The sequence below is a fragment of the Choloepus didactylus genome, chromosome 18 (assembly GCF_015220235.1).
Source record: "Choloepus didactylus isolate mChoDid1 chromosome 18, mChoDid1.pri, whole genome shotgun sequence".
NCBI lineage: Eukaryota > Metazoa > Chordata > Mammalia > Pilosa > Megalonychidae > Choloepus > Choloepus didactylus.
Genome location: NC_051324.1, coordinates 16,103,597 through 16,128,498, shown reverse-complemented (window position 1 = coordinate 16,128,498; position 24,902 = coordinate 16,103,597). Strand labels below are relative to the sequence as shown.

Below are 24,902 nucleotides of genomic sequence, written 5' to 3'. Positions count from 1 at the left end.
GCTCTCTCTCTCTCTAACTGAGCCATCTCAACAGGTGAACTCGCTGCCCTTCCCCCTACGTGGGACCCGACTCCCAGGGGTGTAAATCTCCCTGGCAACGCAGAGTATGACTCCCGGGGATGAATGTGGACCCGGCATCGTGGGACTGAGAGTATCTTCTTGACCAAAAGGGGGATGCAAAATGAGACAAAATAGTTTCAGTGGCTGAGAGATTCCAAATGGAGTCGAGAGGTCACTCTGGTGGACATTCTTATGCACTATATAGATAATACCTCTTAGGCTTTAATGTATTGGAATAGCTAGAAGTAAATACCTGAAACTTCCAAACTCCAACCCAGCAGTCCGGACTCCTGAAGACAATTATATAATAATGTAGATTACAAGGGGTGACAGTGTGATTGTGAAGACCTTGTGGATCACACCCCCTTTATCTAGTGTATGGATGAGTGGAGGAATGGGGATAAAAACTAAAGGACAAATGGGGTGGGATGGGGGGATGATTTGGGTGTTCTTTTTTCACTTTTATTTTTTATTCTTGTTCTGGTTCTTTCTGATGCAAGGAAAATGTTCAGAGATAGATTGTGGTCATGAACGCATAACTATGTTATCATACTGTGGACAGTGGATTGTACATCATGGATGATTGTATGATGTGTGAATGTATTTCAATAAAACTGAATTTAATTTAAAAAAAAAAAAGAAAGAAAAAAAAAATTTCAAGTAACTATTCATCCAGGTAGTGGTTACATGGAACTTGCTTTGTATCTCTTTAAATTGTACACATCTTATACAGCGTCACACATACATACACTGTTCTGTGTGTGTGTATATATGACATAAGTTTAAAAAGACAAAATCTGGAAATAGATTCAAGGGTTAAAAAGAGAGAGAGAGAGAGACCTTTAAACAACTGAATCTTCTCTTCAAATACACAAAAAATCCAATATATGCATTAGGTAAAAGAGGAGCACCTCAAATGGAAGCCAAGCATGTTCCTACCTCCTGTGTAGCATATCTTAAAGTACAGACTAAATATATCATTGTTCTTAATCATCAAGCCTTTGAGGTGGCCCACACCTAAGTAACGTACCATTAGTAACTAACCATGGACTCAAAATTTCTTTCAACATAGTACTCAGGCAGCCACAACCAACCAAGAAATCTGATACTCATATAAGACATTTGCTATTCTTGCCCTAAAATAAGTGACCTATGAAAACAAATCTCCTTTTCCTCCCATGGGGACCCTATCTCCTTAGTTTTCTGTAGAGCCTCTAGATGAGAGTCCCGCTTTAATCCACGTTAGCCACTAGCCTCATATCTATTGTTAAAGACCCCACAGCAGAAATAACTCCAAATGGATCACCAAATTAAACTTCTTAGGTTTGGAAAGGACATCAAATTGCACCAAGTTGTAAGCCATCATTTTACAGACTGGTAACTCAAAGCCAAAGACAAGAAAAATGACAGTTAAGTCTGGTTCTCCCAACTGTGTACCAAAACTAAAACCAGCACATAAAGACACTAACCTTGCTTTATTTTTTTTTAGAAAAACAAGCTAGAAATACCTTCCACAAATTAATTATTTAAATAAATGTACAAACTACAATCATTTTATGCTCTTCAAAATACTGACACTGGATCTGCTGCAAAAGCATTTTGGAACCTTATGGCATAAAGAAGAGCTTTTAACATATTGGGTGGTTTAACGGACAAAACAAATGACAAATGAATTAATAAATGTTTTGGCTAACAAGAAATACAATAAAACCTAAGATTTTGTTCTGGAGTCACTGTCTGCGCCCTGACTACTAGAGAGGGAAAGCTGATGGAACAAAATAAAGGGATGCTGTCATGCTTGCTTCTTTGCTTTCTGTTTCATTCCTCCACATCAATGCCCACCCAACTGCTACAAAACAATTTATATCAGTTTGTGGTACCAACACCTCATGACACAACCCTGAAAATTATTTATATATTTACTTGCTCAAATTTATAAAGGAAATCCAACAGGGAAAGCTGGAATTTAAAACCTTTTCAAAAGACTCTAAAAGAGAAATTATGCTGCATTAAAGATGTCAGTGAAGACAACAGTGAAATAAAATGTGCAATGGGAAATATTTACAATACTAACTACAGTAGCAGACATATGACTATAAAATACATAAACAAATGCATATTTAAAAGGTTGAAGAAAATACACCAAAATCATAAGTGGTTGTGTTCTGGTGAACTGAGACTGATCATCTTTTTCCACTATTAGTCAACCTCTGAGAAACAAGATATCAATTCTATACTTTAAAGACTTCAATACACTGAAAATTCAAGACATTTTAATAATGATTAAGGATATTTCAACAACCACAAAAATAAGGATCTCTTCAAAATAATATTGATTTATCTTTTGTAGCCAATTCATAAACCAATGTATCTCTTCCCAATATAATTTTTTTTACCATGCTGCCTAGCTCACTGCCATTTAGGCTTTTTAAAAGATGTGTTTTTTAACATTTGTATGTTGCTGCTTATAAATAGCCTAAAATGTCAGTAAAGTTCTCTTAATTTTAAACTAAATTAATAAGTTAGTTTTTCCCCAAAAAGGACTAAGCTATCACCAGAACTTCCTAAAGGAACTATGCCAAATGGTGAGAAATCCCCTGGAGACATTTCATGCCTCCTTAAGAGAAAGCTTATGTATCATACCCCTTGAGAAGAAAGACTAGTTTAGCCAGATTATCCAGCATCATGAATTAGCAGTAATAACATCCTGTATGTCTAAAAAGCTTTACACTTTATAATGCACTTTCACGGAGTGTTCAATAATTTAATAACCTCTACAGACAAGGCAACTGATCTTGTTTGAAGACAGCAATAACTCAAAACCTAAATGATTATGATGGACTTTCTCAATCCAAATCAAAGGACAACTGATGGTTGTCAAAACTTTCTTCCATATACTTTTTCCCCACTTTAAAGGTATATTCAAAATTTCCACAGTCTTATCTGACCAAAGGAATGGAAAACACCATTCTAAGCATTAAAGAAAGGGGAGAAAACACAGGGAAGCCTAATTAATGGAATAATTTAAAAAATAATAAAATTTCTATACCAAATTACCCATAAAATATTAAAAGGTAAACAAACAATTGCTCTTACAAACCTCTAAAACAACCAAAACACAGAAAAAAAATTTTTTTAAGTGTTCAGCCTTCTTGGGAACTTGAAAATAAAATTATTTTCTTTTTGTCTGGCAAAATCAAACATTTTAGAAGCCACTGATAGTTGAAAGAACATACTGAAGATGTAACAATGTAATACACTGATAGTGGGAATACAGATTAGCATAATTTTTCTAGAAGGCTAAAAGCAGTATTTAATAAGAACCTCAAAAAAAACGTTTCTCTTCTCTGACTCACAATGACCACTCCTAGAAATTTATCCTAAGAGAAATAATCAAATATTATGTATAAATATTTTCAATAGAAAATCCACAGAAGTATTAGCTATAATTTAAATGATTTATAATTATTTATAATTTAAAAACCTAAAAGTCAAAGTTGGGGGAGCATTATGGTACCAGCATATAAAAGAATGGTATACATATTTAAAGTATTTTGAAAGAGTATTTAATGACATGAGAATATTTACAATGTGTTTTTTTAAGATAAAATAATGTAAATACACCCAACCCTTTAAAAATATACATTACACATATTTTTAAAAGAAAAGCAAAGAAAATTTGCCCTAAACTTCTAACCTGTCTTCCAATACAAGGTGCCAGGATAAGCACATATGTTTCTTGCTTTTCCCTCCTAAGAACTTAATTAAATAAAATTTTCTAAAGAAATTACAAAATAAATTTTTATTTACTAAAAAAAATTTTATTAAAGAGTAGACAGATTGCCCATAGTTCTGAAAGATGAAAAACAGATGGAAGAACATGAACTGATTAAGCAGAGTGGAGGGAGCAGAAGAACAAAATACTCACAGAGGGGGCTGCAGCGAAGAAGGGACGCTAATCTTCTGGGCAGAACCCCAGAGAGGCGCCAGTTCAGTGACCGTCGTACGAGGAAGGTCAGTAGTGAGAAGTGGGACTGAAAACATCTGTCATAGCAAGAAGTCAACAGATAATGTCTAAAGTTGATAAACCAAAAAATAAACACTATAAACATATTATTTAGAAACATGGAATTAAGCCCCAGGACATCTGAACCTAAAAGCTTTTTAAAAGTAGTTGCCTCTAGGGAGTGGGACTCTTCATTATTAGGCCTTTCGTATAACTGGTTTTTGATGTGATTTTTTTTAACTAAGTGCATTTTACAATACTGATTTTAAGGCTTTTTTCTTTTTCATGTTATACTTTGTTCATTTTCCTTTGATACACAACATCCTAAAATTTACTTCCTTTCCACTAAGTCAGAAGCTATCATTTAGCAGTGTTTTTCAACTATAGGTCAGACAGTCATGAAATAGATCTGGTAGCACATAGCCAGCATTTCTTAACAGAATAGAAAAGAAAAGTGAAACAGGGGTATTGTAGGTAAAACTTTCATTTCAGTTACAAATGTTTACTTAAATGTGTGTACTGGGGTACCATGCAAAATAACTTTCTTAATGGGTGTCTATTCTCAGCGCAGCAGCCAGAGTGATCCTATAAAAATGTGAAATCAGATCATGTCCCTACTCCAATAGCTTTCCATTCTCGCTCAAAGAGATGGCCCACAAGGTCTTTAGGACTAACCAGCTTACCTCCCCAACTTTCTATTCTCTGCAGTGTTCACTTGGCTTCAGCTAACTGCTCTCATCCTCCAACATTCAAGTCTGTCCTCGCTTCATGATTTTTGTGCTTGCACTACCCTCTGCATGATTCACCCCCTCACTTAACTCAATTCTTTGCTCAAATGTCACTCTATTTTAAATTATAACCCCGCACCCTCATATACTCTATTTTATCTCCTTTCCTGTTTTATTTTTTCCTTAGCACTGCACAACTTTCTATTAATTTTGTTAATCTTCCCCACCCCCATTAGCGTGCAAGCTCTAAGAGGGCATGGATATTTGTTTGTTTACTGATGTGGCCCCAGCACCTGGTGAGAGTCCCTGGCTTGTTGTATGTCCTCAGTAAATATTTGTTGAATCAACGGATTAGCTAAAAAATATATCATACTAGGAAGAAACCACATTATTGGCAACCAAGTACAACAGTTTGGAACTCTTAAGAAACTGACAATTTTAATTGATGAGGCTAAGCTATTATGATTTAAATCCTGGAGTACCGAATTAAGGCTATTCACAATATGGAATATATTGTTGGCATACTCTGTGCAAGTCTACTAAAATAATGAAAATAACCTTTGTTAACATAGATAATAACATAAAGAATGCTTTTTATCTCAGCCACTGTTTAAGAAACAAAACAAAAATAAAAAACCTCCTGGGAAAATCTATCCCCTAAACAGCTAAGATACTTTAAAGTACTTTCTTTACAAGGCACAAAGTCTCACTCTCAGTAACCACAATTTGCACATGTTCAGATTTTTCACGATTTCCTTTGACCCTGAATGGAGATCAAGGGGTCAACTGCCGACCACCTAATTTCTTCAGAATAAAACAGAGAGTAAACCGGCATTCAGGTGAAATTCACATAACAGGTCTTTTATTGTGGCACACAACAGAGCCTCTGTCAATAATGATTTCAGTGCATTTTTTCTGGTTTGCATTACAAGTCATTGAATGAAAAAACCTTCAATAGATTTTCAATGATTAACAGAAAGAAAAGTCACTGAACACTTCTCCCCCTTAGAGAAAACACACCTGGCAAAAACAGGTACAAAAGAAACTTATCTAACTGCAAAAAGAAATGTCAGTAACCCTGCAAATGAATATCAGCCATATTTCAGGCCATTTATAAATTATACTTACAGCATAACTTGATAAAACAATTTTACTAATCATTTGTTTTGTGTTCTTGGACAATATATTTTGATTTTAGCTACTTTAAAACTGGTCTCACCAATCTTCTTGAAACCAATGTGTCTTTACCTGTTTTTACCACAAGATGTAAATGAGACAAGTTGAAAGGGCAGCTCGCAGCTTTAAAAAGAATAAAACTGAATGAAATACTGAAGCCACTGGAAAAATGAAAACCATATTTTATATATATGAAAAGTAGACCTGATATTGATGAAAACAAATTTATGAAATGAAAGATAATCTTGAGAAATTACATAGAACCTGTCAGAAAAGAACAAAGGAACCATTTAGGAAAACAATGAAATGGAAGACAGAAAACAAAAATGCATCTTAAAACCAATGTGCCTTGAGGAAAGAAAAATAATGAAAGCATATTAAAAGATATATAAGAAAATATTGCTGGATACACAGACTGAAATGCCTTGCCACAAAACAGGAAAATTTAACAGAGAATCACACCAAGACTGAGCTATATCCTGATGAAGTTACTGAACTTCAAGGGTATAGAAAGAATTCTATCAATACCCAGGAAGACATAGGTGCCCTACAAAGGGGGAAAAAAAAGCCAGGCTGACCCCAGACTTCTTCTCTACAGTATCCTTAGATGCCAGAAGCTAATGGAATAATGTCTACTGAACAACAGAGGAAAGAACATACAGCAAAAAAAAATCTATAACCAGCCAAAATCTCATTCAGTGTGAAAGCCACTGATACAGTCTATCAAACATACAAGAACTATGCAAATAGAACATTCAAAAAACCACTCGTGAAAAATTTATTTGATAAACTTAAAACTATTAAAGCTGTTACTATTAGGAATAACCACAGAACTAAAAACAGATTATCTAGAAAATAACAGTTATGAAAATACCTATACAAAAACCTTCGGTACACAAATAAAGCTATAATCAGAGGAAGATCCATACCTAAATACTTCCAAAAGATCAAGAATTAAAACAAAACATATAAAAGCATTCAACTCAAGTTTAGAAAACAAATCAACTAAAAAAATCAGAATAAAGGAAATAAAGAAATACAGAAGTTAAATTAGAAAACAGAAGCCATTAGCTAAACTAAAAAAAAAAAAAAAAACTAAATAAAATTAGGACTGAAAAATAAAGAATAAGATGATACAGGGCAAACCAAAATAAGTGTGCAATAAGTTTCCAACAAACCTTAGGTTATTAATTTTTAAATATAGCTAAAATAGATGTTTTTCTAGGAAAATATAAGCTGTCAAATGAAATCAAATAGAATTAGAAAACAAGTAAATAAATAAACTTCAAAGAGTTGAGCAATTGTCAAAGAGCTATCTCCCCAACCACTCCAAACACCAGTCCTAGATATTTTCATACAAACTTTTTTCAAAAGGTTATTCCTTTATTAAGCTATTCTATGAACAGAAAAGAAAACTTCCTAATCAATTCAGGAAGCCAATTGCATAAATAGCATTAAGAATGCTCTTGGCAAAAATTCTAAGTAATAAAAGCAAACACTATTTTTAGTATTTACTACACCCAGGCATTGGTCTAAGAATTGTACATATATTAACTCATTTACTCCAAAACAATTTGGTGAGTTGGGGTTAGTGTTAAAGTATTTAACGACAGGCATAGAACAGACACCAATTGATCAGAAAGATGCCAGAGCTAGGCTATGCTAGAGCAGGTCCTAGAGGCGTTCTTTTGTGTCACACATTATTCCTCTCAGTGTCTAGAAGATACTCAGGGCAATAGCTAATTAGCAATCAATATACACGTATTTTAACAACCTATATACCATGTATTGGTTCTAGTTCCTACTGACTGATTACGCTCCTTAACTAGGAGATGAAAACTATTATCTTTGTTCTCAGCTTAAGAAACAAAGCCAGAAAAATTAGATTAACAGAGGAGCTAGGGTTTGAACCCACACAATGAGGCTCCAGAAAATCAGGCACATAAACTCTGTTCTACACAGCTTTTCAAAAATAAACCATTACTAAATATAACTCAACAAATTTAAAAGGTGTCAATTTTCCACAAATTCAAGGGAAGTTCACATCACATTAAGGTAAAAAGGGAAAAAAAACTTACATTGTTGTTGAAAAGTTTTCATAAAATGCAATATACTGGCGCCACGCCTCCGCTCAGGGACCTGAACTCTGGACCCGAAACGCTGGCCCTGCCTGCAACCCGGGGCCGCCCCTGCCTGGGCGCCGCCAGGGCCGCCTTCCCGGTAGGCCATCCGGGCTTCCTTGAGGAGAGATCTTAGACTCTCTTGCTGGATCCCTGCAGCTGGAGCGCAAAAGGAGAGATTCATCTCTTCTGGGAGTAGGACGCTCTACTTTGACACCCGTGCCTTCATGTGTGTGTACACACACACACACACACACACACACACACACACACACAATGGGTTTACTACTCAACAAGCAGAAAGCATTGCGTCTGCTTCGGTCAAGGTCACGGGAGGCTACAGAGACATGATCACCAGGATGCAGCAGATCACTCTGCAGCCAATAATGCCTCCTATTGCCAACGTGGTATGATATCCCAAAAGGAGAAGACTGAGTTTTCAGCCATCAGAGCAGAAAATAAAACTTGAACTGCATTAGAAAAAAACAAGTAATGGATGAAACATCAAAATCCAAACAGACACTAAATTGTATTTCAGTCTAGAAAAGAGCAGAGTAAAAGAACTGTATTCACTAAATAAAATAAAGCTGCTTGAAATGAGGACAGAAGTAGTGGCACTGCATGCCCAACAAGATGGAGCTCTCACCCAGACAAACAGGAAGACACTGGGGTAGCTGGCCTCAAAACCATGCTCAAGTCACACAAGCTTGTTGATAGTAAATATTTAACTGGGTCTGCATTTACGTGCCTTCCAGTAGCTGTGGGATTTATCGCCTGAGGATGTAATATAAAGTATATTTAAAGAGAACTTCACTGTTTTGCCTTAAGAATACCAGGTCATTGTCTTTTTTTTTCCTCATTTCAAATTTTAACCCTGATTTTGTTTTAGTGCATATTATTTATATGTATGCAAATTATGGACATAAAGCCAAGGTAATGAAGTCAGAAATTTCATAATTGCTCCTTTCATCTTTTCTGTTTAGTTAATCATTTAAACCCTGAATCACAATAGACAAAGCACTGAAGAGTCCACTCAACCTGATCAGGGGTATATACCAAAAGAAAATATTTTACATCATTTTCTACAACTTGTAAATCTTCTGTCACAAAGAGGATCTGGGTCTCTATTTAAAAGGCACAATGGCTTTAGTAAGTATCACTGAAACTAAACCAAGGATACTAACTAAATCCTCTTTACCTAATAACCCAGTCCTTAACATGTGGAGATCCCTGTACCGTATATTTGCCTTTCCTCTCTTGCTGGTTGGTGTGTTAATAATACAGCTATACTTCTACACCCAAAGGGGGTTTGTTTGGTTTTTAAAATATTCTATTGTCTTAATAAGCTATTGTTATCGTTCCTTTTTCTGTGCCCTCCAGCTAGAAAATCATGTTGCCTAATAAAGTGTTATAATGTAATAGGGACTCTCTTTTTACCTGTTAGAATGTTAAATTTTCCTCCCTTCCTTTCGGTTCCTTCTTCCTTCTCTCTTTCTCTCACCTCCCTTCCCCCCCCTCCCAAAATTCAATATTCTTAAAAGGAAAGAGAATCTCAATAAATTAGAGGCAGATATGGTACCAATATTGTTAAGAAAGACATACCACATAATATATAAATTAAGCTGTGTATATGTGTATGTGTTAATTAAGATTTTATATTCAAACACAATCCATTAAACCAGTAAGCTGAAAACTAGAAGCCTTCCCATTGAAGTCAGGAACAAGACAAAACAAGGATGCCACCATGACAGCTACTATTTAACACTAAGAAAAACAGGCAATCTACTCAGGTTAAAAAGAAAAAAAAAAATGAAAATATTGAAGTTGTAAATTTGAATATGATTTTGTACAGCTAGGACAAATAAGATCAAAGGAAAAAAAATTTTAAATGACCAATTATAAAATTAAACAAATCAACAACTTTCTTATACATAATACTAATCTAAAATTACAGTGGAAAATGATCCTGTACACAGTAGCAACTCAAGCCTAAAAGAAAACATAGAGCCTGTAAATTAGAATTAATACTCATTAAAAAGTGGGTAAATCAGAGTTTGTTCTTGGAAAAGATAATTCAGTATCATAAAGATGTCAAATCTCCCATAATCAATCTATAAATTCAATTTAACACAATCAAAATTTCAGGGTTTTTTTTTGGGGGGGGGTAGATGGGATAGTGGTGAGTAAAACTTGAAAAAGAGATTCTAGTGCTTACAATCTTGGAGCAAAAGTGTATCAGCATTTTTTCACATAAGACCTAAATTGCCTGTATTAATACAGGCATTTTAATTAAGGTGTTCAGAATTTTAAACAATTTTAGAAATTAGTAAAATTAAAGCATCCTCTCCACATCTCATTAGGTGATCATCCAATGATGAAAGGAAAGCTGTCTGCCACTCCTTACCTTTTGGACAAGTGTTTTATTTTTAGTGCAGAGTGGAAAGTAGGAAATTTCCTAGGATTGCACAGGAATAATAGGAGACAGGAGAAGAGAGTTGGGGGAAGGGGAAGAGGAAAGAGGAGGATGAAGAAGCTGCTAGAGGTAGGCAGGTTTCTCTCCCTCTGGGGGTTTGGCAGGCCCAAACTAGAGAAGGGGCAGAGCCCAGGGAGGGGACAGAGCCTGAGTTCAAGCTATCACTGGCTGGAGTGCGCCCTCTTCTGGATATTAAGTTCCTGGGCATATACCCTAAACTACAGACTTCACAGTATGCAAGGAAGCCCATTCCTCCCATCCCTACTCCTAGGAGAAATGTTGTTTGGGTAGGCTGATTCTAAAATGGCTCCCAATGATCCCCATCACCTAGTCACTCCCTTGTGAAATCTGCTCCCCTTGAGTGTGGGCTGGACCTAGTGACTTGCTACTACTGAAGAGAACGAGGCAAAAGTGATGGGATGCCTCTTCTGAGATTAGGTTTTAAAAGACTACGATTTTTGTGTTGCTGGCACTCTTTCTCTCGCTGGTACTCTCTCTGATGAAGCAAGAAACTGAAGGCAGCCTCCAGCCAACTGCCTGCAAAAAACTGAGGCCATCATCCAACAGCCCTTGAGGAACTAAATCCTGCCAACAACCATGGGAGCAAGCTTGGAAGTGGATCTTTCCCAGTTGAGTCTTCAGATGAGACCACAGCCCTGGCAACATCTTAAATGCCAAATCATGAAAGACCCTTTCATGAAGTAAAGGTTCCATCTAAGCTGTACCCAGATTTCTGACCCACAGAATTGGACATAATAAATGTGTGTGTTTTACACCACTAAAAAAAAAATAAAATCTAAATAATCATCTAAATGGAAAAAAGTATAATTGTCAAATATGAACAAAATGTAAATTTATTAAATAAATGTTAAACATAAATCCAAAATACACTAATAAACTATTTTTAAAATAAACACTGCATAAAAATGTACTTAAAACACACAAAAAACTATCAATTTGATCTTTAAAAAAAACAAAGTGTCACTATTGTACCATTTGAGTTGTGAGTAACTGGGGACAAATTTTTCTAACTGTGGGAAAAGTGCATACAGACCCTACAGATACTCTATTCTGAATGTATCTTTAAATTATTCCATCTCTTATTCAGTAATGTAATTTTTGTTTCAAAGACTGATCCTGTTAAAAATAAGAGTCAGATCATATCTATCTCCTTTGCCAAAATCCTCCATGGCATGTCACCTCACTTAAGAGTAAAAGCCAGAGTCCTTATAATGGCCTATTATGACTCTACAGGCTTGGGCACACACCTTTGCCTTTAGCTGTCTGATCTCATCTCCTAAGACTGCCCCCATTGCTCCCCTTCTCACAGATGACTTTTTTAAAAAATCAAAAATGGTCTTTGTCTGAAAGCAGGAACACAAACAGACATCTGCACACCAATGTTCACAGTGGCATTATTTACAACTGCCAAAAGATGGAAACAATCTAAGTGTCCATCAACAGATGACTAGCTAAACAAAACGTGGTATATACATATGCTGGAATATTATGCAGCAGTCAGAAGAAATGAGGTCCTGAAGCATGCAACCACCTGGATGAACCTTGACGATACAATGCTGAGTGAAGTCATTCAGACACAAAAGGACACATACTGTATGATTTCACTAAAATGAACTAACAAGAATAACTAAACTCAGAGTATTGAAACGTAGAATACAGAGTATCTAGTGATAGATAAAAGTGAGCGAAGGGGGAGGAGTTACCTAAGGTACAGAACTTTTAACGAGGGAATGGATAGAGGTGATGGTAGCTCGTTATTGGGATTATAAGCAATAGTGCTGTATTGCAGGTGAATTTAGTTGAAAGGGGTTGTTTCAAGTCATGTATGTCACCAATTAACACTACAAATATAAATAAGTTCTTACATGAACTACTACTACAAATGTATGACACTTGTACAAAGAGTTAATAACAGAGTGGCATGTGAGTAAATTGCTTATTGCCAACTACAGACTATAGTTAAAGGTAATACCTTAATATTCCTTCATCAACAGGAACAGGTATACCACACCAATACTAGGAGTCAATAATAGGGGGGATAAGGGATACGTGATGTTTGGGGTTTTCTTTTTTGTGTCTATCTGATATTTTCCTTTTTGGAGCAACGAAATGATCTAAAATCGAGTGTGATCATCCCAGAGTAATTTGGGCAGATAATAAAAAACATATTTACAGCCTCCCCCTCCCCAGCCCCGAGGATCTGGGGGAAGGTGCAGATGTGTTGGACATCCTCACCTGGACTGGTGTTGATGTTGTCACAAACATTCGGACTGGCAGTTTGATGTGCTGAGCCCTCAAGCATGGGACTTGCCCTTATGAAGCTCGTTACTGCAAAGGAAAGTCTAAACTTGCATGTAATTGTGCCTAAGAGTCTCCCCCTGAATACCTCGTTGTTGCTCAGATGTCGCCCTCTCTCTAACTGAGCCATCTCGACAGGTGAACTCACTGCCCTCCCCGCTATGTGGGATCCGACTCCCAGAGTTGTAAATCTTCCTGGCAATGCAGAATATGACTCCTGGGGATGAATGTGGACCCGGCATCGTGGGACTGAGAGTATCTTCTTGACCAAAAGGGGGATGCAAAATGAGACAAAATAGTTTCAGTGGCTGAGAGATTTCAATTGGAGTCGAGAGGTCACTCTGGTGGACATTCTTACGCACTATATAGGTAACACGTCTTAGGTTTTAATGTATTGGAATAGCTAGAAGTAAATATCTGAAACTACCAAACTCCAACCCAGCAGTCTGGACTCCTGAAGACAATTATATAATAATGTAGATTACAAGGGGTGACAGTGTGATTGTGAAGACCTTGTGGATCACACCCCCTTTATCTAGTGTATGGATGAGTAGAAAAATGGGGATAAAAACTAAAGGACAAATGGGGTGGGATGGGAGGATGATTTGGGTGTTCTTTTTTCACTTTTATTTTTTATTCTTGTTCTGGTTCTTTCTGATGTAAGGAAAATGTTCAGAGATAGATTGTGGTCATGAACGCATAACTATGTTATACCGTGGACAGTGGATTGTATACCATGGATGATTGTATGGTGTGTGAATGTATTTCAATAAAACTGAATTTAATTAAAAACAAAACAAAAAAAAAAATTTGAGTGTGATGATGATTGCACAACTAAGGGGTGATACTGTGAGACACTGTATACTTTGGATGAAATATATGGTATGTGAATATATATCAATAAAATCTGCAGATTCGGAAAAAAAGTGGTCTTGTACTTCCCAAGTGAAAAGGAACAAAGGCAGCTGATAATTATAGAATTGGCTTTTAGAACTGACTTTTTTTTTGGAATTCAGTTTTATGGAAATATATTCACATAGCATGCAATCATCCATGGTATACAATCAACTGTTCACAGTACGATCATACAGTTATGCATTCATCACCACAATCTATTTCTGAACATTTTCCTTACATGAGAAAGAATCAGAATAAGATTAAAAAATAAAAGTAAAAAAAGAACACCCAAACCACCCCCCAATCCCACCCTATTTGTCATTTAGTTTTTGTCCCCATTTTTCTACTCATCCATCCATACACTAGAAAAAGGGAGTGTGATCCCCAAGCTTTTCACAATCACACTGTCACATCTTGTAAGCTACATTTGTTATACAATCATCTTCAGGAGTCCAGACTACTGGGTTGGAGTTTGGTAGTTTCAGATATTTACTTCTAGCTATTCCAATACATTAAAACCTAAGAGGTGTAGTGTATAAGAATGTCCACCAGGGTGACCTCTCGACTCCATTTGAAATCTCTCAGCCACTGAACTTATTTCATCTCATTTTGCATCCCACTTTTGGTCAAGAAGATATTCTCAATCCCAAGATTCCAAGTCCAGATTCATCCCCGGGAGTCATATCCTGCGTTGCCAGGGAGATTTACACCCCTGGGAGTCAGATCCAACGTAGGGGGGAGGGCAGTGAGTTCACCTGTCGAGATGGCTCAGTTAGAGAGAGGGCGACATCTGAGCAACAAAGAGGTACTCGGGGAGACTCCTAGGCACAATTATATGCAAGTTTAGCTTCTCCTTTGCAGTAATGAGCTTCATAAGGGCAAGTCCCACAATAGAGGGCTCAGCACATCAAACCACCAGTTCCAATGTTTGTGACAACATCAACACCAGTCCAGGTGAGGAAGTCCAACACTTCCGCACCTTCCCCTAGCAACTCAGGCCGGGGGGGGACTGCAAATACACTTTTTATCCTCTTCCCAAATTACTTTGCGATGTGTCACTATTTCACTCTAACCTACACTAACCTACCCTATCTCACTTCCTATTCAAAGTTCCATGAAATTATGGTGTTTGAACAAACTGACTGTAGAGTTATACTGTTTAGAAAATATAGATCCTGCACCAAATAGACATCTCTTCCCTGGGTCTCACATGGAAGTTGAAGTTTTAAAACACAGTCAGTTTTGACCTTTACCCTTTGGCCCGGTTTGCCCTAGTCTTAACCAGATCTACTTCATTCATATCACTTATTGAAGTCTGGGCTCTTTGTCAGCTTTTTATTTTTAACAGTTGCTGTATGCACTAATTCTGCTAAGCTCTAGCTCAGAGTTTCAGGTGTCTCAGAGATATGCATTGTTACAGAGACCAGACTGAAAATGCTACATACTTTATGATTCCATTTATAAAACCTTTTGGAAAAGGCAAAACTGTTGGTACAGATAGCAGATCAGTGTTTGCCAGGAACTGGGCGGAGGGTGGAAGGGTTGACTGCCAAAGGGCACCAGGGAATTTTCGGTATGATAGACCTGTCCTATTTCTTGATTATGGACCTATGAGTATACGCATTTGTCAGAACTATACATTTTCAGGTGTGTTGCCAAAACTCACAAAACTGTACATATATTATACCTGAATTTAAAATGAAAAAAGCCAAATATATATGTTAAGATAAAAACAATAACACAAGAACACCGTTTAAGGACAAGAGTATGAGACTCCCTGTGAGAACCACCTGAAGTCAACACCTACCTATTCCTTCCCCACGGAGAGGTAACTCCTTTATTTTCTTTATAATTTTACCACATACATTTATAGCCTTAATAAAATTGTTGAATTTTAAATGCTTTTTGAACTTTGTACTTTGGACATACTGTATACATTCTTCCTTAACTTTTTTTTATTTTTTTTTTGGTAAAACATGTTTTTGAGATTTGTGCGCATTGTTACATGTAGCTGCACTTCATCCATTTACGCTGCTAAGTACTCTTCTGTAGTATGAATATGCCACAATGTTGTTTTTCCATCCTCTTGTTGATGTACATGTGAGGGGTTTCCAGTTTTGTGCTTTTACAGTGTTCATTACAAACTTGAGCATTTTTGTAAATGTATCTAAAATGCATATGCATAATTTCTCTAGGATATATGGTTAAATTAATAAATTTCTGATACACACACACACAAAAAATGTGTTAGTACAACTGGTTAGCTACTGGAGAAAATAAAGCCAAATCTCTACCTAAGTCCTTACAACAAAAAAAAAAGTCCAAATAGATTAGAACTTTAAATGTAGATAATAAATTTAAAAAAGTACAGGAGGGTGAGGAGGGAACATTTTTATAATCTTGGTTTAGGAAAAGCCTTAAGTCATATAAAAAACCTAGAAGTCACAAATGAAAAAGACCAAAACCTGACCATTCAAAAGTTTTAAACTTCTGAAAGATTTAAAAGCAGGTGGGGAATGAGGGAGTATCCAAAAGACAAACTGAGGGGAAAACATTTGCAACACATGACAAAGTTAATCCCTAAGTAAGTAAAGAGCACTGAAAAATCAGTAAGATTAAATGGGTCTTCACAAAATAAATACAAAAATTCAATAAATGCATGAAAAACTATTCAACCTCACTATTTTAAAGACTGCCAATGAAATATCACTTTCCCATCAGATTGGAACGTGATTATCAGTTTTAACCAGAATTGGCAAAGATATTAGCTAACACACCCTTTCACTTGACTACAGATGAAAACATTAACTGGTACAATATTTTACAGAGGGCAATTTGGTGCTATCAAAATTTATTTTTCACACTTTAACTTGAATTCCACTTCTAGGAATTTACCCTACAGAAATACTGTTATGATTGAGAAAATTATCACTTTATTTCTCCTAATGCACTATACTTTTAAATTTTTTAATTTTTAAGCAAAGTTATAGTTGCACATTAAGTTATAACTATTCACTTTTCTTTTAAAATTTATTTGTTCTATTTTCTGCAAGATTTACTCAATTTTATCTTCCAACCCCCTTCTACTGAAGTTTTTAATTACTTTCAAGAGCTCCTTTCCTTTTTTACATAACCCTTTTCCTGTTTGCAAAGTTAATCTTCTCTTTATTATCTTCATTGTCTTTTCTTTCTTTAAATTTTTCTTCTCCTTACCTGTGGTATATATTTCCTTCAGTTGTTTTTCTATCTGTATTGATTTCATTCATATAAGGAGGCTTTCCTTAGCTGATAAAACATTTGTCCATATTTAAGAGCAAGGAACTAAAAATAGGGGGACTGGAAACCTAATGCATGGGTAGGACTTGAGAACTTATAACTTCACTATAGGATGGTCTGGTTGGTGTTTGGGTGAAAAAGAGTATCTTGATGTAGCTTTAACATGTCCTTTATGAGTCAAGTCTAGCATCTTCATTATTTTCAAAGCCATCTGTCATTTTCCAAAAATAAGATTGTTCATATCCCTGTCCATTTTTCTTTTGGGTCCTTGTGCTCATTTATTTTTAAGGAAATTTCATTTTATTTTTAAATTATTTTAAGAAAATTTGATTTTGCCTGTCATGTTGCAAATTTTTAATAAAATTAATTTAATTTTAAACATACAAAATTGTTCACAGTATTTTTCTCTGTGATTACTGGTTTTTTTTTTTTTCTTCATTTCTACATTTGTATGCTTTTCAAGCATATTCTCTTTCATAATTAAAAAAAGTAAGTTCTTTATATGGTTGCTTGCTCCACCATGGCTAATTTCTGCTTCACCCTCTCGCCCTTCTCCCTTTCCCACCCAACTTCATCCATAGCATTCAAAGCACCCATTAGAAGAAAAACGGTGTTTTGAGAAAATTCTTATTTGGATTTAATTTTAACTTGAACTATTTATGCCACATACAGATATACTTTCCTACCTAAATAGTGCATAATGTTATCTGAAATATCCTCATCAAAATTTCTATCTTCCATCTTCAAGGGCCATCCCAAAATGCTACTTCCTCCCTGAGCCTTTTTTGCTAAAGTGCTAATATTCTCCACATTTTACACAGATTTATTTTCTTAACCTGTATCTGTGCCATATATTTACTATTCCACCTTCTCTCCTGTTACTCTGGATGAACTGTCCATGTTCCTAGCTAAGGCTTCCAAATTGGGTAATTACATCCCATTTCCTTCCCACCCCCCTGCCCCAAACATGTTGCTCCAGAAATTCCTACCCTCTCCTGTGTCATCAATTCTTCTCTACTAAATTCAATCCCATCAACATCAAACATGCTATCATTTTTCCAACCTTTACAAAAATCAAATGAAGCCCACATAACCTCCAGTTACTGCCCCATTTCTTTGGCTCCCTTTACAGCACTACTTTTAAGGGTCGTCTGCATTCCTGGACTCCAATTCCTCTTCCATTCTCTCAAGCTAGTAACAATTTTGCTTTTGCCCCTTCACTCCACTGAAACTGTCCTTCTCAAAGTCGTCATTCATATCTAGCAGTCACTTATCAGTCCTTATCTTACCTGATCTCTTTATTTCACACAGTTGATGGTCCCCCTTTCCTCCTTGAAACTTCCTTACAGACTACCATATTTTGGCTTTCCTCTTACCTCACTGACCACCCTCCTCGTACTTCACTAATTGTCAGTAATTTCTCTGATTTCTTCATGTTGGTACGTCCCAAAACTCAGTCTGTAATCTTCTTTTCTTTATCTACACTTATCCATCCAGCCTCATGGCTTACATACAATCTATTTGCTAACAATTTTCCTCTTTGTGTTTATGTCTCTAAGCCAAACCTATTTGCTGAATTCCAGAACATATATGATAAGGTGCCTGTTTGACTTCTCTACTTGAATGTCTAAATAGGCCATTCTAATATTAGTATATTCAAAACTGAGTCCCTGGTAATCTCTCTTCTCCAGCATTTTTTCCCATCTTGGTTAAGACCAACTCCTTTTGATTGCTCAGGCCAAAGACCCTGAAGTCGTCCTCGACAGGTTCTCACTCATGCCTCCCCTCTCCTCCCCCTACCTCCCCCTACCACCCTACAAAAAAAATCCTGACAGCTCTACCTACAAAACTGTATCTGATAGGTTGTACCTAACTGACCAGGAAAGACTTTTCCTCTTGGTTTATCACACATGCTGTTCCTCTGACATACCACCTCAGAACCTTTGTACCTGTTAATCTATCACCTGGAAAGCTCTTCCCCCAGATATCAATGCTCCACCCCAACTTTTCATTCCTTTTCTCTGCTTTATTTTCTTGCCAGAGCACTATCACTATCTAATACATCACTTTTTTTTAATTTTTCTTAATTATCTAGTTTATTATGTCTTCATATACTAACTGCAAACTCTGTTCCAGCAAGATTTTCATGTTCTGCTTTTTTTTTTTCACCTTAATCTTTCTTTTAATGCAGTTTTATTGAGATATATTCACACAACACACAAACCATCCAAAGTATACAATCACTGGCTCATAGTATCATCACATAATTGTGCATACGACCCCATGATCAATTTTAAAACACTTTCATTACTGCAGAAAAGAAATAAAAATTTAAAAGAAAACCCAATCCTTCCTTACCCCTTATTACCCCCTATTACTGACCAATAGTATTGTCATCTTACCATGTTCTGCTTTTTAAAGTATTACTATGCTTAGGAAAGTAGGCACTCATAAATATTTTTTAAATGTAAAATTAAATTTGAAAATTAAAATTTGATTATCTCTTATTTCAAATTGCTGTTTCTTCATCTCCAACTGATTTTCAATGACCAGTAATCTTGGTTTTTCAGCTTTCCTTTTTTTCATGATCTATATCACATAGCTAATAATCCATACTGAGCTTGGGGGCAGTTATATAAAGGAAACTTCTACCAAATTCTTTTATAAAATGAAAAATACTTTTGCAAGACAATAGGTTCTAAATAGGACAAATCTTTTAAGAAATGTTTCCTCTTATAAAAATCCAGCCCCAAACAGATATTCTTTCTCCTATTTTTAATCAAGAGCTCCAAATACAAAGTCAAAAATATTCTTTCTCTGTATTAGTCTGTGATTTTTTTAGTCAGAAGACCCAAAAAGAGCTGAAAGATTGTTTGCATCACAGTATTCAAAATGTGAAACTAGAAAGAGAGGGAGAGAAGATGCAATACAGCTACAAAATAGTTTTAGTCCCTCCTTGCATTCTGGGAAAGTGCTTGGACTTTGTTATACCCTCTGGGTGACAGTATCAACTAAGCACCACCCTTGTGTAGGAAAAAGGATAACTGAACAACAAACCAAACTCACCCAAACTGTGTAATAGAAGAGGGAAAGCACACCATAGGAGAGTGTATATTTACCAGCATCCTGGAGAGGAGGAGAATACAATGAGAAGCAAAAAAACTATTTTGCTGTTTGTCAAGAGACAGATTTCCTGATGCTTTGGAAATAAACGAAGCAAAAACAGAAACAAAGGACTATTGAGATAGCTGATCGTCAAGTTCAGATGACGAGATAACACATCACAAAACCTGTTTGGATTTACTCAAAGATAACCCCAGTTTAGAGATTATGACACAAGTGCACTTTCAAGAATAATTTTTATAAGAAAAACACAATTTATCCAAACCAATATAAGAAACAGAAACTCTGAAATAGAACTGTATATGTATGTCTTTATGTATGCATATATATGTATAATAAATTTAATCAGTAATTAAACCTTTCTCATAACAAAAAAAAAAAAATTTGATATCTGAGCACTTTAAATTGAAAGTGCTATATAATATATAGTGTTTACATGATCCTAAGACTCAATTTCCCTAAAACTTTAAAACCAAGCCTAGTCTTCTTGGTGGAGGATTTCACTATACTCTTCTTCAAACCTTTTTTCCAGAGGAAAAAAAAATATTACCAGTAAATTTCTCTTTGGTTGCAACAGATACGACCTCTGAAAACTTAAGCTCTGACGATGTCTCTGGAAAAAACGAGCAATGACTATTAGCCGAAAGAAAAAAAATACTAAGGCAAACAAATACGTCAGTACTCAAGCAGGTTTCTAAACCACTGCTAAGCCCTTCACTTAACAAAAGCAGAGGGAAAGTTATCCTCAATAGTAACGCAAGTTAATATGAGGACTAAGTATTATAATAAGAAAACAGGCAAAAACAGAGTAGTCAGAGCTATTAAACCTAACTGAGCATGCAACATAACCATACATCAAAGAATCTACAGCAATAAGAAGCAATAATATGAAAAGGATTCTCAATGAAACTTGCTCTAGTACTGGAGGCAAGTGTCAAAAGAAATTAGTCACAGGAGTTATTTTAATCGTATTATTAAAAAAAAAAACTTTACCCCAATCATGAGGCACATGAATAAAGCAGGAAATTAGCAAAACGAAAAACCCTAACTACAGAGGAACATAAATACCCCCAATATAAAATTTCTTCTGAATCTTGAGAACATATCAAATGTTTAATGTAATATCCACAGTTTTTCTTGAATCCTCAGATAAATTTGGGGTTCCAGGATGTTTGCACTATATTTTATCCTGAAGCTCTGGGGAATCTTAGTAAAATATATGCCAAGAGATAGTATGAGTTTTCGGTAAAGTTAGAGCAACCCTACCTTTGGGGAAAATGAGGACTGAATTTAAGTTTCACAAATAATTCAGATTATAAATATGACCACCACAAAGTTTTCCTGGTCTTAGTTTGAACAGACAGCTCAAGAAAAAATTTAACAATTACAAAAAACTCATTTACCTCATATTTAAAAATTGAATTTTATGTAATTCAGTTAAGACCAAAGCATCAAAATATATGACCTGTTTTAAAATATCAAATTTTCAACAAAAAAGTATAATAGTAAAATTATCTACCATGAACCCATTCATAATCCCAGTTCAATTATCATCTTGTTTCATCTTTATCTTCATTCACCCTCCCCCAACCCAGGTTTTAAAGTTGGGTTTATCTGTAAATATTTCAATATATGTTCTAAAACATAATCTTATCATTATCACACCTAAGAAAAATTAACAGCAATCTGTTTAGTATCAAATATCCAGCACTCAAATTTTCCCTTTTCCTCCATAACACTTATTTTTACAATTACAGGCATACCTCAGAAATATCGTGGGTCGGGTTCCAGACTGCTGCAATAAAGCGACTCTCACAAATTTTTTGGCTTTCCGGTGCATATAAAAGATATGTTTACACTATACTACAGTCTATTAAGTGTGCAATAGCACTATGTCAAAAAAAAAAATACTATATATACCTTAACCAAAATGTGACGCAGAGATGCGCAGGGAATACCTGCTATTGAAAAAATGGTACCAACAGATTTGCTCGATGCAGGATTGCTATAAACCTGCAATCTGTAAAAATTGCAATATCTACAAAGTGCAATAAAGTGAAGCACAATAAAACGAGGTATGCTTATAGTTGGTTAGGAGCCCTCCAAATGAGATCCCCACAATGTCTTGGTTGACATGTCTCTTCCTTTAAATAATAGGTTTCCTGGGCCTTTTTCTTTTTGTGCCAGTTTGAATGTATTATGTCCCCCAAAACGCCATTATCTCTGATGCAATCTTGTGTGGATAGATGTTTTAGTGTTGATTAGATTGTAATTCTTTGAGTGTTTCCATGGAGATGTGATCCACCCAATGTAGGTGATAACTATGATTAGATAATTTCCATGGAGGTGTGGCCCCACCCATTCAGCATGGGCCTTGATGAGTTCACTAGAGCCCTATAAAACTCAGACAGAAGGAGAAAGCCATTTTGAAACCAGATCTCTGCAAGACGCCAGCCACGTGCCTTCCCAGCTATCAGAGATTTTCCGAAGGCCAATGACCATCCTCCAGTGAAGGTACCTGACTGTTGATGCCTTATCTTGGACACTTTTGGCCTTAAGACTGTAACTTTGTAACCAAATAAACCCCCTTTATAAAAGCCGATCCATTTCTGGTGTTTTGCGAAAAGGCAGCATTAGCAAACCGCAACACTTTTCTTGTCATTTAATTGTTGAAGAAGCCAAGACACTTACCCTATAGAAATTTCCCCATTCTAGGCTTTACGAATTGTATTTTCCCATGGTGTCTTTCAAAGTGTTCCTTCGTAACCTGTGTTTAAGATTCAGGTTTGAATTTTTTGCAAGAAAATTTCACAGATAATACCTATGCATCCCGTCAGAAGGCACAAAATGCCTGGTTGGTACCTCTTTTATGATGTTTTCAGATGCTGCCAGTATTTTACCTATTAACTTTAATAACTGTTGGTAATCATTGCCCAGATCTGTTATTTCATTATAGGTTGCAAACCAAAACAGTGACATTCTTATTCTTTCATTTCTTCATTTATTAGCTGGAATACTAGTATAAGGAAAAACTTTTCCATATCAACTATTTGGAAATCCAAGAAAGTTTTGAAAGATGAATGCTTGATGCTTTGCCATTGCCCTCAGAATAAGTTGGTTCTGTAGCATCTTCCAAAGGTGACCATTAAGGTGTCCTGTTGTTGTATTTGGCTTGGGTATTATGAATTCATGAATTTTCACATATTTGATGTGCTTTGATCCACAATTGTTACTCTTTTTTTTTTTCTGGCCAAATTATCCCAGAGGAATACCCCTTCAAGCTGATTACCCACTAATCTTTGAAAACTTTCTTGCTTTCCAGTATGACAAGATGCTCTGAATACTTCTAGCCCTAGACCTAGAATCAGCCATTTCTCCATGGGGACATAAGGATATAAATAATTGAAAAAAAAAAAAAAAAACACTCCCTGTGGCCTGTCCTCCTGAAATCTCCAATCTCTTTTCTCCCCATTACTCCAGGGTGTTCATAAAGTACACAATTGTCTATCCAACTAATAAGACAAAAGTTCCTCAAGTCTATCTACCCCAGCCTAATAATAAGTCTACCATGCCAGAGTTTTTAAAAGGAGGCAGGGGAAAGAAAAGGCAACCTTGCCATAGGTTAAGAGGAAACAAAAAAAAAAAAACAAATCTGTAAGGTAAAAATAAAGGTTGAGAATACCTATTTCAAAGAATAAACTGTGAGCATGCAGGCAAACCAGAATTTAAAAGTGATGAGAGTTGAAGGGTAAAAAAAATACTGAATACCTTACCTGCCTTCAGAAATTTCCTATAATTCAAAATTCAAGTAAGTTTTGCTCTATTAAATGCATTCATATGATCAAGAAATGCAACTTCAACTTGCATTCAATGAAACTTACGAATGAACAAATTTTTAAATATCTGAAATTTTTAAATCAGCCTTGCAAGATAAATTAGTTCATAATTAAAGTCTGATATGATCTCATGGTAAGCCAGAGACCCAGAGGGGACAAATACAATGACTGGACCAGATGGGCTAAAAAGTCTCAGCCTCAGAACAAGCAACTTAGTTCATTACTGCTTTTGAGAAAAAAAGCATCATTTGGTCTTCTCTGCAAAGTTTAGCCAAAAGGTAATCTTCTAGCAAATAATCAAATAATCTTTCTAACTCAAGCCCCAAGCAGATTCTAACAGCCTGAAAAGTATAAATGTTACTGAATTTGAATTTTCAACAATGCTGTTCCACTTTCACTTTATAATGATATTGAAGGTGTAATAATGCTTTGTAAAACTTTGTTTCTAATTCAACAGTCCTGGCTTATTTCCAAAAATTTGCAAATATTCTACATAATACTTTCATTGATTCATTTTTTAAAAAGATTAAAAAAATTAAACATACATAAATTAAAGCTTCAACAATACTACCAAAAAATTGCTTCTACCAATTATCTTGCAAAAAGCCAGCCACTTAATTTATTATTGAATCATCTTTGGTCACAGCAGCAAGAGACATTTGGTATCAGTATTGTTTTTACTGGGGGGAGAAAGAACTCACTCAATAAGTGTTCATCGACTTACTAAGACTTGTTTACTCTTCTAATAGTTACCTATTGCACAATTCTCATCTTACAAGAGAAGTGCTCTCTTGTTGATCTTCAGAGCATGAAATCAGAGACAGCTTCAGTATGTAGACCCGCAAGTAAAAATAGAATAGATTCCAGGGACTCAAATTGAGAAGAGGA

At 35.6% G+C, this 24,902-nt stretch overlaps 1 protein-coding gene and 1 pseudogene across 1 annotated transcript in view; one reads left to right on the top strand and one right to left on the bottom strand.

Moving 5' to 3' along the window:
- UBE2G1 (ubiquitin conjugating enzyme E2 G1) overlaps nucleotides 1-24,902 on the bottom strand; it is a 127,470-nt gene that overhangs the window by 76,517 nt on the left and 26,051 nt on the right. The window lies entirely within an intron of this gene.
- On the top strand, nucleotides 3,931-8,868 carry LOC119513742 (annotated as a pseudogene).